An 11,653-nucleotide genomic window follows, 5' to 3' on the forward strand; every position below is an offset into this window, starting at 1 on the left:
GCTGAGAGGTACAGAGTGGCAAGCCCCACCCTGGACAAAAGTGTGGAACAAGAGAATCAAACACTCATGAGATTTGGAGCTAGAAGGGACCTTAGATATCTAGTTGAACTGATTTCAACACCCTAATTTTATAGATGAAAAAACTGAGGTCTATAGAGGTTATGTGATTTATCCAAGGTCACACATCTGGGAAGTAGCAAGAGGTATGTCTTAAAGCCAGGCTTTCCAGATTTCTGCATAGTTCTTTATCCACTGCCTTGACACTTATATAACATAATTGAATTTGAATAGCAGCTGCCTAGAGAGAATGCTTAACCCATAGTAATGAGTGCATTAGTAGTGAATGTTTTGGGAGATCTGGGGGGTTGGTAGGGATTGTGGCCCTCTCAAATAATAATAATGATAATAATAACTTACATTTATATACTGATTTAAAATTTACCAAGTAAAGTAGTTTTCTCATGACTGTGAAATAGGTAGTGCAAGTATTATTCCCTTTCTATAAAAGAAGAAATGAAAACTCAAGGAGTATAAATGACTTGATCCAGCAGTAAGAGTTGGTCTTCTAATTCCAGGTCCAGATTTCTTCTACTACAATATATTTCCTCTACTACTCAGGCAGCTATCCACTCTTTTTTTGAAATGAATATGGTCCTTAACTCATGTGTACAAAATTGTCTTTTCACAGGTCATGAATGGCTCAGAAACATTTAGGGAAATTTCTCACCTCTGTGCTTTATTGCAAACACCTACACAATCTTGAAACTTCACTCTATAATACAATGCACTGTCGCTAACTCCCCTTATTTATAAGCCCAAAGAAGGAAAAGGTTACTTATAGGTAATGGATATAACTCAAAACAAAGTTCATGGAAAACATCAATACCTGTTAATGAGTGACTGTTTCCCAGGCACCTGTTCAACTTCAATTATTTATAGTCATACACTAGATATGTTTCTCAGCAGGTTTCTCAGCCTCCTCAGTGGCATATGCTACAGATCTTCCAGGTTCCTTCAGGTGGCAGTGTAGTGGATAAAATGCTGGGCTTGGAATCAGGAAGACCTGAATTTAAAGGAAGACTTTACTAGGGCAAGCTCTTTCAGTCTTATTTTCCTTATCCACAAAATGCAGATAATAATTGTACCATCCCCTAGAATTGTTGTGAAGATAATATTTGTAAATCACTTTGCAAACCTTAAAGCACTACAGCTAGTAGTACAGCTAGTAGTAGTAGCTAGTACAGCTACTTGATTAGTACAAATAATGAATCCTTTGAAGTAGTTACATTATTTGATTTTATACTGCATATTTCCATTGGGTCAGAACTAATTACTGTATTTTACTTCATTATAACTTCAAATAGTGCACATTTCAATATGTATAACCACTTCAGGGGATTCATTACTTGCACTAATCAGCACCTTGTCATGTCTAAATACTAGTTGGCATTGTTGTCATTATTGTTGTCATCATTGCCATCATCATCATCATCATCATCATCATCATCATCATCATCATCACTCTTTTTGTAGCTATTGTCAGCTCCCAGCTGGAGGTGTCAATTTTTGCAGTTTTTGTCACTATGCCTGCAATTCTCCATGATTTCCAGCAGGGGCTTCCCTTTTTGAAGATGAAAAGTCTATTGTTGTGGGATCATTTGAGTATGGCCAAAGAGAGTATTCTAGATTTTTTGTTGTGGTAGCATTTCAATTTAACTGATATGCCACCGTAGGGTGCCCCAACTTTAATGCTTCTTTCTGCCATTACAGTTTCTGCCAGTCTCTATCATTTAAGAAGAGTTTGCCCAAGACAACATCTTACATTTCTAATCTCAAAGTGAGTTTCCATAATTGAAATGTAATTGGGACAGGGTAACTTCATAGTCTAATGTCTCTTTTCCCCAGCTCTCAGACAGAATACTTCTTGTCCAGATTAGCACTTTTCACAGATCTACAAGCTTAATAAAACACCCTAATTTCTTGCCAATCATCCTTCAAACCCCATAGATTCTTTGAAGTCAAATAGGAGAGGTTTATTCAAACAACTTGGGGCTCCTTTCCTATCACATCCAGGGTAGGAGAATGAATTAGGGAAGTTAAATACTCCCTCTATTATTACCATGAGCTATGGGGAAAAATCCCCCATAATACTTTTTAATTGCATTTGTACATTCTGCATTCAGTTAAATTCACTTCCATTCAGTTCAGTTTCATTTAGTTCAATTTAGCATGGCTTCCTAGGTGATATCTAATCTGTTAGAATGGTCTACCCATAACACCCAGGATAGTACCTTTTGCCAAGTAGGCACCCAAATAATTGTTTCCTTAGTGTTGAATTAATATGAGGCTAGACTGTCTGAGGCAAAAGGTGCTTGCCTGGCACAAAATTGTATGACATGTGAGCTCTGATAGAGGTATTTGTATGTATAGTTGATATGCACAGGAGAGACACATACACTCTTTAGAATTACAGACAATTATAGAAAAATCTTATTTAGAATCATTCATTTTTGTCAGTTACTGACAGGCTTAACAAATTTACATTTTTTTAAAAGCCCTGGGTCCCAACAACAAAAGGTGCCAAGAAGGAAGATTGGTTATCTTTTTACAAGTCATTTTTCTATATAATAGAGAGTTCCGATGCTAAGCATATTGGAAAAGAAATATATTCTCTACAAACACTTGTAATTATAAGCATCATTCTAGAATTCTTATAGAGAATATTAAAGTTAACAGAGAAACAATGTCTATTATGTAGTTACATGTGCAACTGGCTAAGTGATTTCTTTTTACTGGGATTCAGTTTCTTTTCTGTAAAATGAAGTGATTGGGTTACATGTGATCTCTCTGGTTCCTTTTACTCCCTACAGCTAAGTCCCCAATAGTGCCAATAATGAATCCTATGAAGAATTGGCATTAGTAGAATTTGTACTGTGTATTACCATTGGGCTGGAACAAATTACCATATTTTACATAATTATAACTTCTAATAGTATGAATTCAAATATATGTGACAACCTCACAGGATTCATTATTCTTACTAGCTGGGATTTACAAGATGGAATAAAGTAGTTTGGATGAATTATATTTAAATTGACTCATAGATACTTGAATATTTCTTCTTTTGTGTTTATTTTAGGTTTGTTCATTCACATGTGTTTGTTTCTTGGCTTTCTAATTTTTAAAAGTGCATATTCACTTCATAAATCCCATCTTTTTGTATTTTGTTAATGTACATTTGTGGAGATATGATTTTCCCCTCTGGAGACTATGTTAGCTGCATCCCAGATATTTTAGTAGGTTGTTTCATCATCATCATTTCATCTCACATAATTGCTAATTGTTTCCATGAGTTGGTCTTTGACCCATTCATTACTCAGGATTTCATTAGGAAGTGTCCATTTGGGTCTGTGCCTTTTGTTTGTGTTCCTTTAACTGATTGCTATTTTTACTGATACATCAATATCAATGTTGTTTGATCATTTCAGTCATGTGTGACTCTTTGTGACCCCATTTGGAGTTTTCTTGGCAAAGATACTGGAATGGTTTTGCCATTTCCTTCTCCAACTCATTTTACAAAAGAGGCAAACACGGTTAAGTGACTTGCCCAGGGTCACATAACTAGTAAGTGTCTGAGGCTGGATTTGAATTCACCAAGATGAATCTTCCTGACTCCAGGCCTGGCACTCTGTCCACTGCACCCCCATGCTGCACTTCAGTATCAATAACCAAAGAACAATGATTAGTGGATCAGTGTCATCTAGGAGGGTGTCACTGTCTATTGGAATAGAGCAAGATTCTGTCCTCTGTCCTGTTATCTTCAATATTTTTATTGGTAATTTAGATGAAGGCATAGCATATGTGCTAATTTTATTTGCAAATAACCTGAAGCTGATAGGGAGAGCAAGAACATTTGGTAGCAGAAATGGAATGAAAGAAGATGGGCCTACACTAACAAGATGAAATATTTTAAATACTCACACCATATAGAGGTGTTCCTAGGTTCTTTGAAGGCTAGGTTAGCAGAACATAAGCTCTGAGAGTTTCAGTTATGCTGTAAAAGATTTGGGTACAATCCCAGAAACAAAATGAGTCTGCTATTGGGTGACTAATACTGCTATGTGTTGAGAGAGCTTGTCACCAGTAGGTTTGGTGCATTCTTTAGCTGTGGCAACCCATTATACAATGAAAAAAAAAGGTAAGATTGAATCAGGATAAATGAATGGGTCTCAACAAATTGGTGGAATAGAACAAAACAAAACAAAACACTATCAATCACATAAGTAAAGAACAGAAGAGACAATACTGCCTAAATAATTCCTATAAATAAGACAGGATTTTTCATGGGTCATGAGTTTAACAGGTAATAACAATTTCTTTTGGTTAGACCCATTCCCTCCAAATGTCCGAAGTATTATACCCTAAATCAAGGAAGGTGATAGCACAGTGCCTGGCACATAGTAGGTGCTTAAAAATGCTTATTTATTGATTGATTGATAGTCTCAATATGTATTGTATTTATTTGACCATTTCAGGACTATTATCATGTTCACTCCTGGTAACCTCATTTTTAACAGTCTGGAACACACCCAGAAAAGAATGGCCAGAATGATGAGGGCTTTTGAAACCATTTTATGTGGGGATTGGTTGAAACTAAGCATGTTTATCCTAGAGAAGAGAAGATTTAAGAGTAGCACATAATATGCTTTTAAGTATTTGAATGAATTTTTGCATTTGAATTCTTGTAAAACATGAATTAAACATATTCTGTGTGACCTTCCAAGGTAGACCTGAGACCGCTGATTGGAAGGAGGTAGATTTCCAAATGAAGAAGAACTTTATAATGAGTAGACCTGACCAGCTATAGGCTTGACTGCTAATAAAAAGAACACAGATTTATAGCTTAAGGGGCCTCAGAGGCCATCTCATCCAGCCACTTCATTTTATATATGAGAAAACTTAGGCCTACAGCTGCTCAGTGACAAATTATAGTGACTGTTTCTGAATTGAGGTCCTCAGTCTGACTGGACCCCTCAGCTACAGTCTTGACTCTGGACTTTCTTTACCATGAAAGTTTACTTTTCATCCTGGAAGTTCACTTTTCTCCTGGAGTTCTCACACTGGAAGTAACCTCAGTCCTTCAGCATCTCTAGCATACCTTCTGAGGGATATGCTCCTCTTTCCTTTTATGTGTTGTGTTTCGTCATTAGCAGGTCAGCTTCTTGAGGACAGAGACTATATGTCTTTCTGCTTGTATTTATATTCCCAACTGAGCAAAAAGCTTGGCATTCAGTAAGCGCTTAATAAATGCTAGTTCACTTGATTTGAGACTGGAGGAATTCTAGTCAAGGCTATTGGGATAGAGGAGGACCTCATGCGTTGGATAGGCAGTTTGTGTTTTCTTTAAATTCCAATTTTTTTTAAATTCTAAGATTCTGTGTTTATATTTAGAATGTGATGATCTATAGCAGTGGACTCCAAACTGTTTTCACTTTGCATCTCATCAGAAAAAAATTAAGTGTATCCAATATGTGTATATTTATTTTTGAATTGTTATACATACTACCATACTCATATATGACATACATTATAAAACAGAAATTGAAAATTTTAAAGGATGAGTTAAAAATTGAAATATTTCAAAATTTTATTTGTCAAGGACACAAAACATTTTGTCCTAATTAAGATATTAATAATATTTTTGTATGAGCAACATGATTGAATATGCTTTATTATTGTATTCTTGGGTGTAGGAAAGACTTGTGAATAATAATTATTAGCAATGAATTATTTATTTTATTTGATCAGTGCTATATAACAGATACATTTCTTTTTTTAGATACATTTTATGGAAAGATATACAATATAATAATTTAGTAATAAGTCATTACGGTCAATGACCATAAAAATTTTTCAGCAGGAGTCACATTTCTCTGTATTTGGATGGATAAAATGTCAAAATAGAACTCAGAAGTCAGGTTTCTTTGATTTCAACTCAATAGAATGGTCTCAGTTTAAATCTATTCATACCCTCTGATTGGTTGTTAACATACCCCTTAGGGTCATGCCATGGATCCCTAGAGGATTGTGGTTTCTAGTCTAGATACCATTGATATAGAGAACACTACTAAGCATTATCTATAAGATTTCTAGTGTCCTGTCCCAGGTGACGACACATGAATTGAAGATTAACTGATAATCAGAGGAAAGAATGTCTGAAAAGTTTAGAGAGAAATCACATGATGCCTTCTCCAACCCATGAACTTGTGCCCTTTGCAGTCAGTGGGAGCTTTTATACATGGGGGGGGAACCTAGAGAAAGGAGAATAGAGTTCACATTGCCTTTCAGGCAATCATCTGAAAGTGCTTTGTTGACAAAAAGTACTATTGAAAAGGAATCATCCTCCCTGTCTTCCCTGGTTAACTGCAGTATCATTTCTCATTATTATCCTTTTCATCTTGCTTGGCTATGAAAATGTAATCTGATAATGCTTTTTATTTAAATAGCTCCTTTAATGATACTATTTTCAAAGTCTTTTTCAGTCATTCATTAATTATGTTAAATCTGCCCTTTTTTTTCCCTAGATTCTAACTCTGAAATAACGAGGTGCTTTGGAAAATATGCTTTTTTCTGCTATTTTCTAGAGCAATAGTCCAAGTGTAGTCTAAGTGTGGTCCAAGGATGCCTAAGGGGCCCTAAGACCCTTTCAGGGAGTCTGCAAAAACTTTCATAATAATACATGCATGTTTTAATTTCTACTATAGTAATTATTAATAGGTATAATCCACATAAACAAGAACTCTTGGCATGGGGTGGTGGCGGTGTGTTAATAGTTTTTAAAAGTATAAAGGGGTCCTGAGATCACAAAGTTTGATGACTGCTGTTCTAGAGGAAGTCTAATGTTTATTTTTAGCACTGTATACAGAAGGCAGCACAGCATAGCTGTGGAGGAGTTGTCTCTGAAGTCAGAAAAACTTGGGTTTGAATCCTGTTACAGGTAGAAGTTTGCTTCTGGGAAAAGCTGAGAGGACAATCTTGGCATCAGCTCAAGGTGAGATCCTCTTGACTCAGTTTCCCCCTTGTGTTCCTTTAAAAAAGGAATGTTTTCCCACCTGGCTATTCCTGATTCTGACTGTGAGGTGGAATTGATAACCATAACTCTTATCTAAATTCAAACAGAGCTAAGGATGTTTTATCCTGTCATATTAGGTATAATAATATTTCTTCTTTTTTCCTTTTATAGCAAATTTCTATAACCAGAGCAAGTGGTCAGTAAAAGATATGAGCACAATGTAAGTATATGTGAGATCTTGCATATATATATATATATATATATATGTATTAATTTATTTTAAATTTTCAAACAATCACTTCCATAAGCTTTTGAGTTTTAAGTTTTTCTGCCTCTCCCTCTCTACCTCTTTCCCCAATATGACATGCAATCTGATATAGGCTCTACATATACATTGATATTAAACATGTTTTCACATTAGTCATGTGGTAAAGAAGAATTAGAACTAATGGGAGGAACCACAAGAAAGAGGAAACAAAACAAAACAGAAGAAAAAAAAGAGAAAATAGTGTGCTTCAATCTGCATTCAAACTCCATAGTTCTTTCTTTGGATGTGGATGGCATTTTCCATCATGAGACTTTCGGAAATATCTCAGATCCTTGCATTGCTGAGAAGAGCTAAGACTATCAAAGTTAGTCATCATACAACATGGCTGCTACTGTGTACAATGTTCTCCTAGTTTTGCTCACTTCACTCAGCATCAGTCCATATAAGTCTTTCCAGGTTTTTCTGAAGTGTGCTTGCTCATCCTTTCTTATAGTGCAATAGTATTCCATTACATTCATATACCGCAACTTGTTCAGCCATTCCCCAATTGATGGGGAAATCCTCAATTTCCAGTTCTTTGCCACCACAGAAAGAGCTGCTATAAATATTTTTGCACATGTGTGTCCTTTTCCTATTTATATGATCTCTTTGGGATACAGCCCTAGAAGTGCTACTGCTGGGTCAAAGGTAGGCACATTTTTATACCCCTTTGGGCATAGTTCCAAATTGTTTTCCAAAATGGTTAGATCATTTCACAACTCCTCCAACAATGCATTAATGTTCCATTTTTCCAACATCTTCTCCAACATTTATCATTTTCCTGTTTTGTCATGTTGGTCAATCTGCTAGGTGCGATGTGGTACCTCAGAGTTGTTTTGATTTGCATTTCTCTAATCAATAGTGATTTAGAGTATTTTTTCATATGACTATAGAGAGCTTTAATTTATTCATCTAAAAACTGCCTGTTCATATCCTTTGACCATTTATCAATTGGGGAATGACTTGTGTTCTTACAAATTTGACTTAGTTTTCTATATATTTTAGAAATGAGATCCTTATCAGAGATATTGGTAGTAAAAATTCTTTCCCAGTTTTCTGCTTCCTTCCTAATATTGGTTGCATTAGCTTTGTTTGTGCACACACTTTTTAACTTAATGTAATCAAAATTATCCATTTTGCATTTCATAATCCTCTCTATCTCTTGTTTGGTCATAAATTCTTCTGTTCTCCATAAATCTGATGGGTAAACTATTCCTTGCTCTCCCAGTTTGCTTATAGTATCAGCCTTTATATCTAAATCATGAACCCATTTTGACTTTGTTTTGGTGTAGGGTATATGATTTTGGTCTATGCCTAGTTTCTGCCATACTCTTTTCCAGTTTTCCCAGCAGTTTTTGTCAAATGATCTTGCTGTTTTCAATCTGAATATGTAGTCATTCTATATCCCAAACACCTGGGTAAATTAGTACTCCTGCATGTCATCTGCCTGCCTGCATAGTCAAGTGAAAGATTAAATCCCTGGAATAGAACATTCTTTTTGAATGATATGGGAATAATTATACAAAGGGATAAGAAGTTTGTGAAACAAATATACAAATACGATGTTGAATCATTATCCCATCCATGGGTAGCGAACCTGCGGCTTCGAAGCCTTCTAGGTCCTTGGGTGCAGTCTTTTGACTGAATCCAAGGTTTACAGAACAAATTCTTTTATTAAGGGGATTTATTCTGTGAAGTTTGGATTTAGTCAAAGGGCTGCACTTGTGGACCTAGAGGGCCACATGTGGCCTCGAGGTTGCAGATTCTCTACCCCTGCCATAGACTAAGGCTGGGATACATCTGAACTATTATAATAAAATGTGTGTTTAAGATCTGAGCAATTCAGCCTAAAATTATATTCCTTTCTATATCTCAAACAACTTAATAAATCAGTATTAGGCCTAGTCATATGCCTATTAATTAATTACTTAAAGTGTCCTCCCAAGTCTTTTATTATGATTGAAGTAAAGTTAACCTCTTATAAGCAATTTTATTTGTATAACTATTGAACTTAGGAGTGGAAAGCTTCTACCTGCAAAAATGTTGTTACTTATATTTCCTCAATAGCATCTAATCCTTGTAAAGGAGTTGGAATCAGAGTGAAAACTTTTGGGAAAGCAACAAAATCAGATAATCCTGTATATCTAAAGTACATAATAACATCATGGGGCTCTTGGTTTCTTTCTCCTTAATTCTGGGGCCCTGCATATTAAACTTGCCTGTCAGATTTGCGTCTTCCAGACCACAGGCCATTCACTTATAGTTGGTAGCAAATAGTGGATACCAGTCCATACCAACCTATCATCCCCTGGATAAGGCCTATGCTCGGTTCTAGGCAACCTTCTCCCCAGAAGCCATGAAAACAGGGACAGCTCTATGCCCTTTTCAGTCTGAAGAAGCTGGAGAAGCCAAAATCTTCATCCCTCTTCCCAAATGAATTTGGGCCCCAGCTCTTTGGGGGGGGGGATGATGGAATCCTAATAAAGCTGCCCGACCCTCAATATTCTAACTTCCTTATTGGCCCCATTGAACAGCAGGCATGTCATGATTTAAACACACAATCTAGCTTTAACCACACTACAGACCCCCAGACTCAATACGCCACTGCCCCTAGCTAGCCATTGCCGCCAGAACCAATTCACATATTTGATGTGTCCTTGCATTCAACCACAATCACATCATCCATGTTAGCCCAAGACAGGACCACAATACCTAACTATACATCTTGACCAGACAGGACAACAATAACTAGCCAATCAGAAGGCAGCATGACCAGGATGTTTGAGCACTGAACCATAGAAGGGACCCCTCCCCTATTACCTAATCTCTTAAAAAACTCCTCATGCCTTTTTAATATCCATAATTTCTGTTGTATAATCAGCTCATTACACTATAAAATTGCTTGTCTTGTCTTATTAAGTTGCTGGTTCCTCTTGGAGCTCAGCCTGCTTCATGAGAGGTGTCAATCTCAATAAATGTCTATATTTGGATTAGAGGTGATCTGACTCTGAATTCTTTGAGATGATCCCACCACAACATACATGAAACCGCAACAATACTATGACCATTGGCAATTCTCTTAAAACTGTATGCATGGTCTCAAGACTATAACTGAAGACACTGTTGATCTAGATTGATGGAGAATTCCTCACTGGGAATTCCTCACACTACTGAAATCACAGGTTGGAACCAAAATGTAGCATGAAGATTGAGTGTTGCACAATGGATCCAAGAAGATCTGGATTTGAATCCCAACCCTGACGTAAGGTATATGACCTTTGTCTGCCTCAGGTAATTTTCCAGGATTTGTGAATAGATTACATTAGAGGCTGAGACAGAATTAGAATTCCTTACCTTTTTACTTTCTTCTTGTTGTTGTTGTTTTGAAATGCATTTCCTGTAAGAGAGAATTGAGGAAGGATTGAGTCTCACCAAAGTTAACTCATTCCCAGCTCAACTTATTCTCCAGACCGTTCCCCTTCCTTACCAGCAATCTGGCTTACCTGGAGATGCCTGTGCTGTCGGAAGCTTGCTCTCCTGATTGGCGAGTCCCTGACCTGGATTACCATGTCATGAGGGGTCCTAGCCATTCTCACTTAACTCTGAACTCAATGCACTCCTTGGATTGCTCCACCTCCTCACCAGCAAACTTTCCCCCCACACAGGTACACACTGCCTTTCCAGCTCCCCTTTCTGTTGGAATATGTTTCTTAAAAGTAAAGACTGTATTTTTTTTACTGTATTTTACTGTATTTGTAGCCCCAAGGCTTAGAAGTGCTCGGCACATGAAAATGCTTTATTTGTCCCTCCTACTTCTCTGCTCCCCACTTCTATTATGCTTCACCTGAGAGTAAACCCCTTACATTCTGACTCCCCAACATCTATCCTATTACCATCCAAACTGTGACAAATAGGTTTCAATTTTCTTCATAACCAGGTGAGACTCTGTCTAAGATAGCTGTGAATCTAAACCTTGCCCACTAAATGAAAAACAACAGGAAAATCTCTGACTGTAAATAAATAGAAAACTTAGAGTTGAACTCTCTCCAGCAGCCTGAACTGGGCCCGGGGCTGTTGATAAACCTGGTGTGTTTTAATTAAGAAATTTTCAGTGACCTGTTAACAGTGAGTAAGGGACTGCACAGTCTTGCTGATGGAACTACATGTGCCTTAGAAAGCCTTCCTGCTGGCAGGCTGTAGTATGGGTTTGACCTTTGCAGCTGTGGAATATGATGAGAGAGAAAGTGTGTTGTCACCATCAGCTGGCACAGCAG

General features: G+C 36.9%; 1 long non-coding RNA gene across 1 annotated transcript; it reads right to left on the reverse strand.

The window, feature by feature from the left end:
• Positions 1-901: 901 nt before the first annotated feature.
• On the reverse strand, positions 902-11,327 carry LOC114044056. The gene is made up of 3 exons (XR_003569170.1): positions 10,883-11,327; positions 10,734-10,776; positions 902-1,063 (listed from the first exon to the last, which is right to left on the reverse strand). It is a non-coding gene; the product is annotated as an uncharacterized LOC114044056 (long non-coding RNA).
• Between the last annotated feature and the right edge of the window lie 326 nt (positions 11,328-11,653).

The sequence above is a fragment of the Vombatus ursinus genome, unplaced genomic scaffold, assembly GCF_900497805.2.
Source record: "Vombatus ursinus unplaced genomic scaffold, bare-nosed wombat genome assembly UNPS02014772.1, whole genome shotgun sequence".
Classification (NCBI taxonomy): Eukaryota; Metazoa; Chordata; class Mammalia; order Diprotodontia; family Vombatidae; genus Vombatus; species Vombatus ursinus.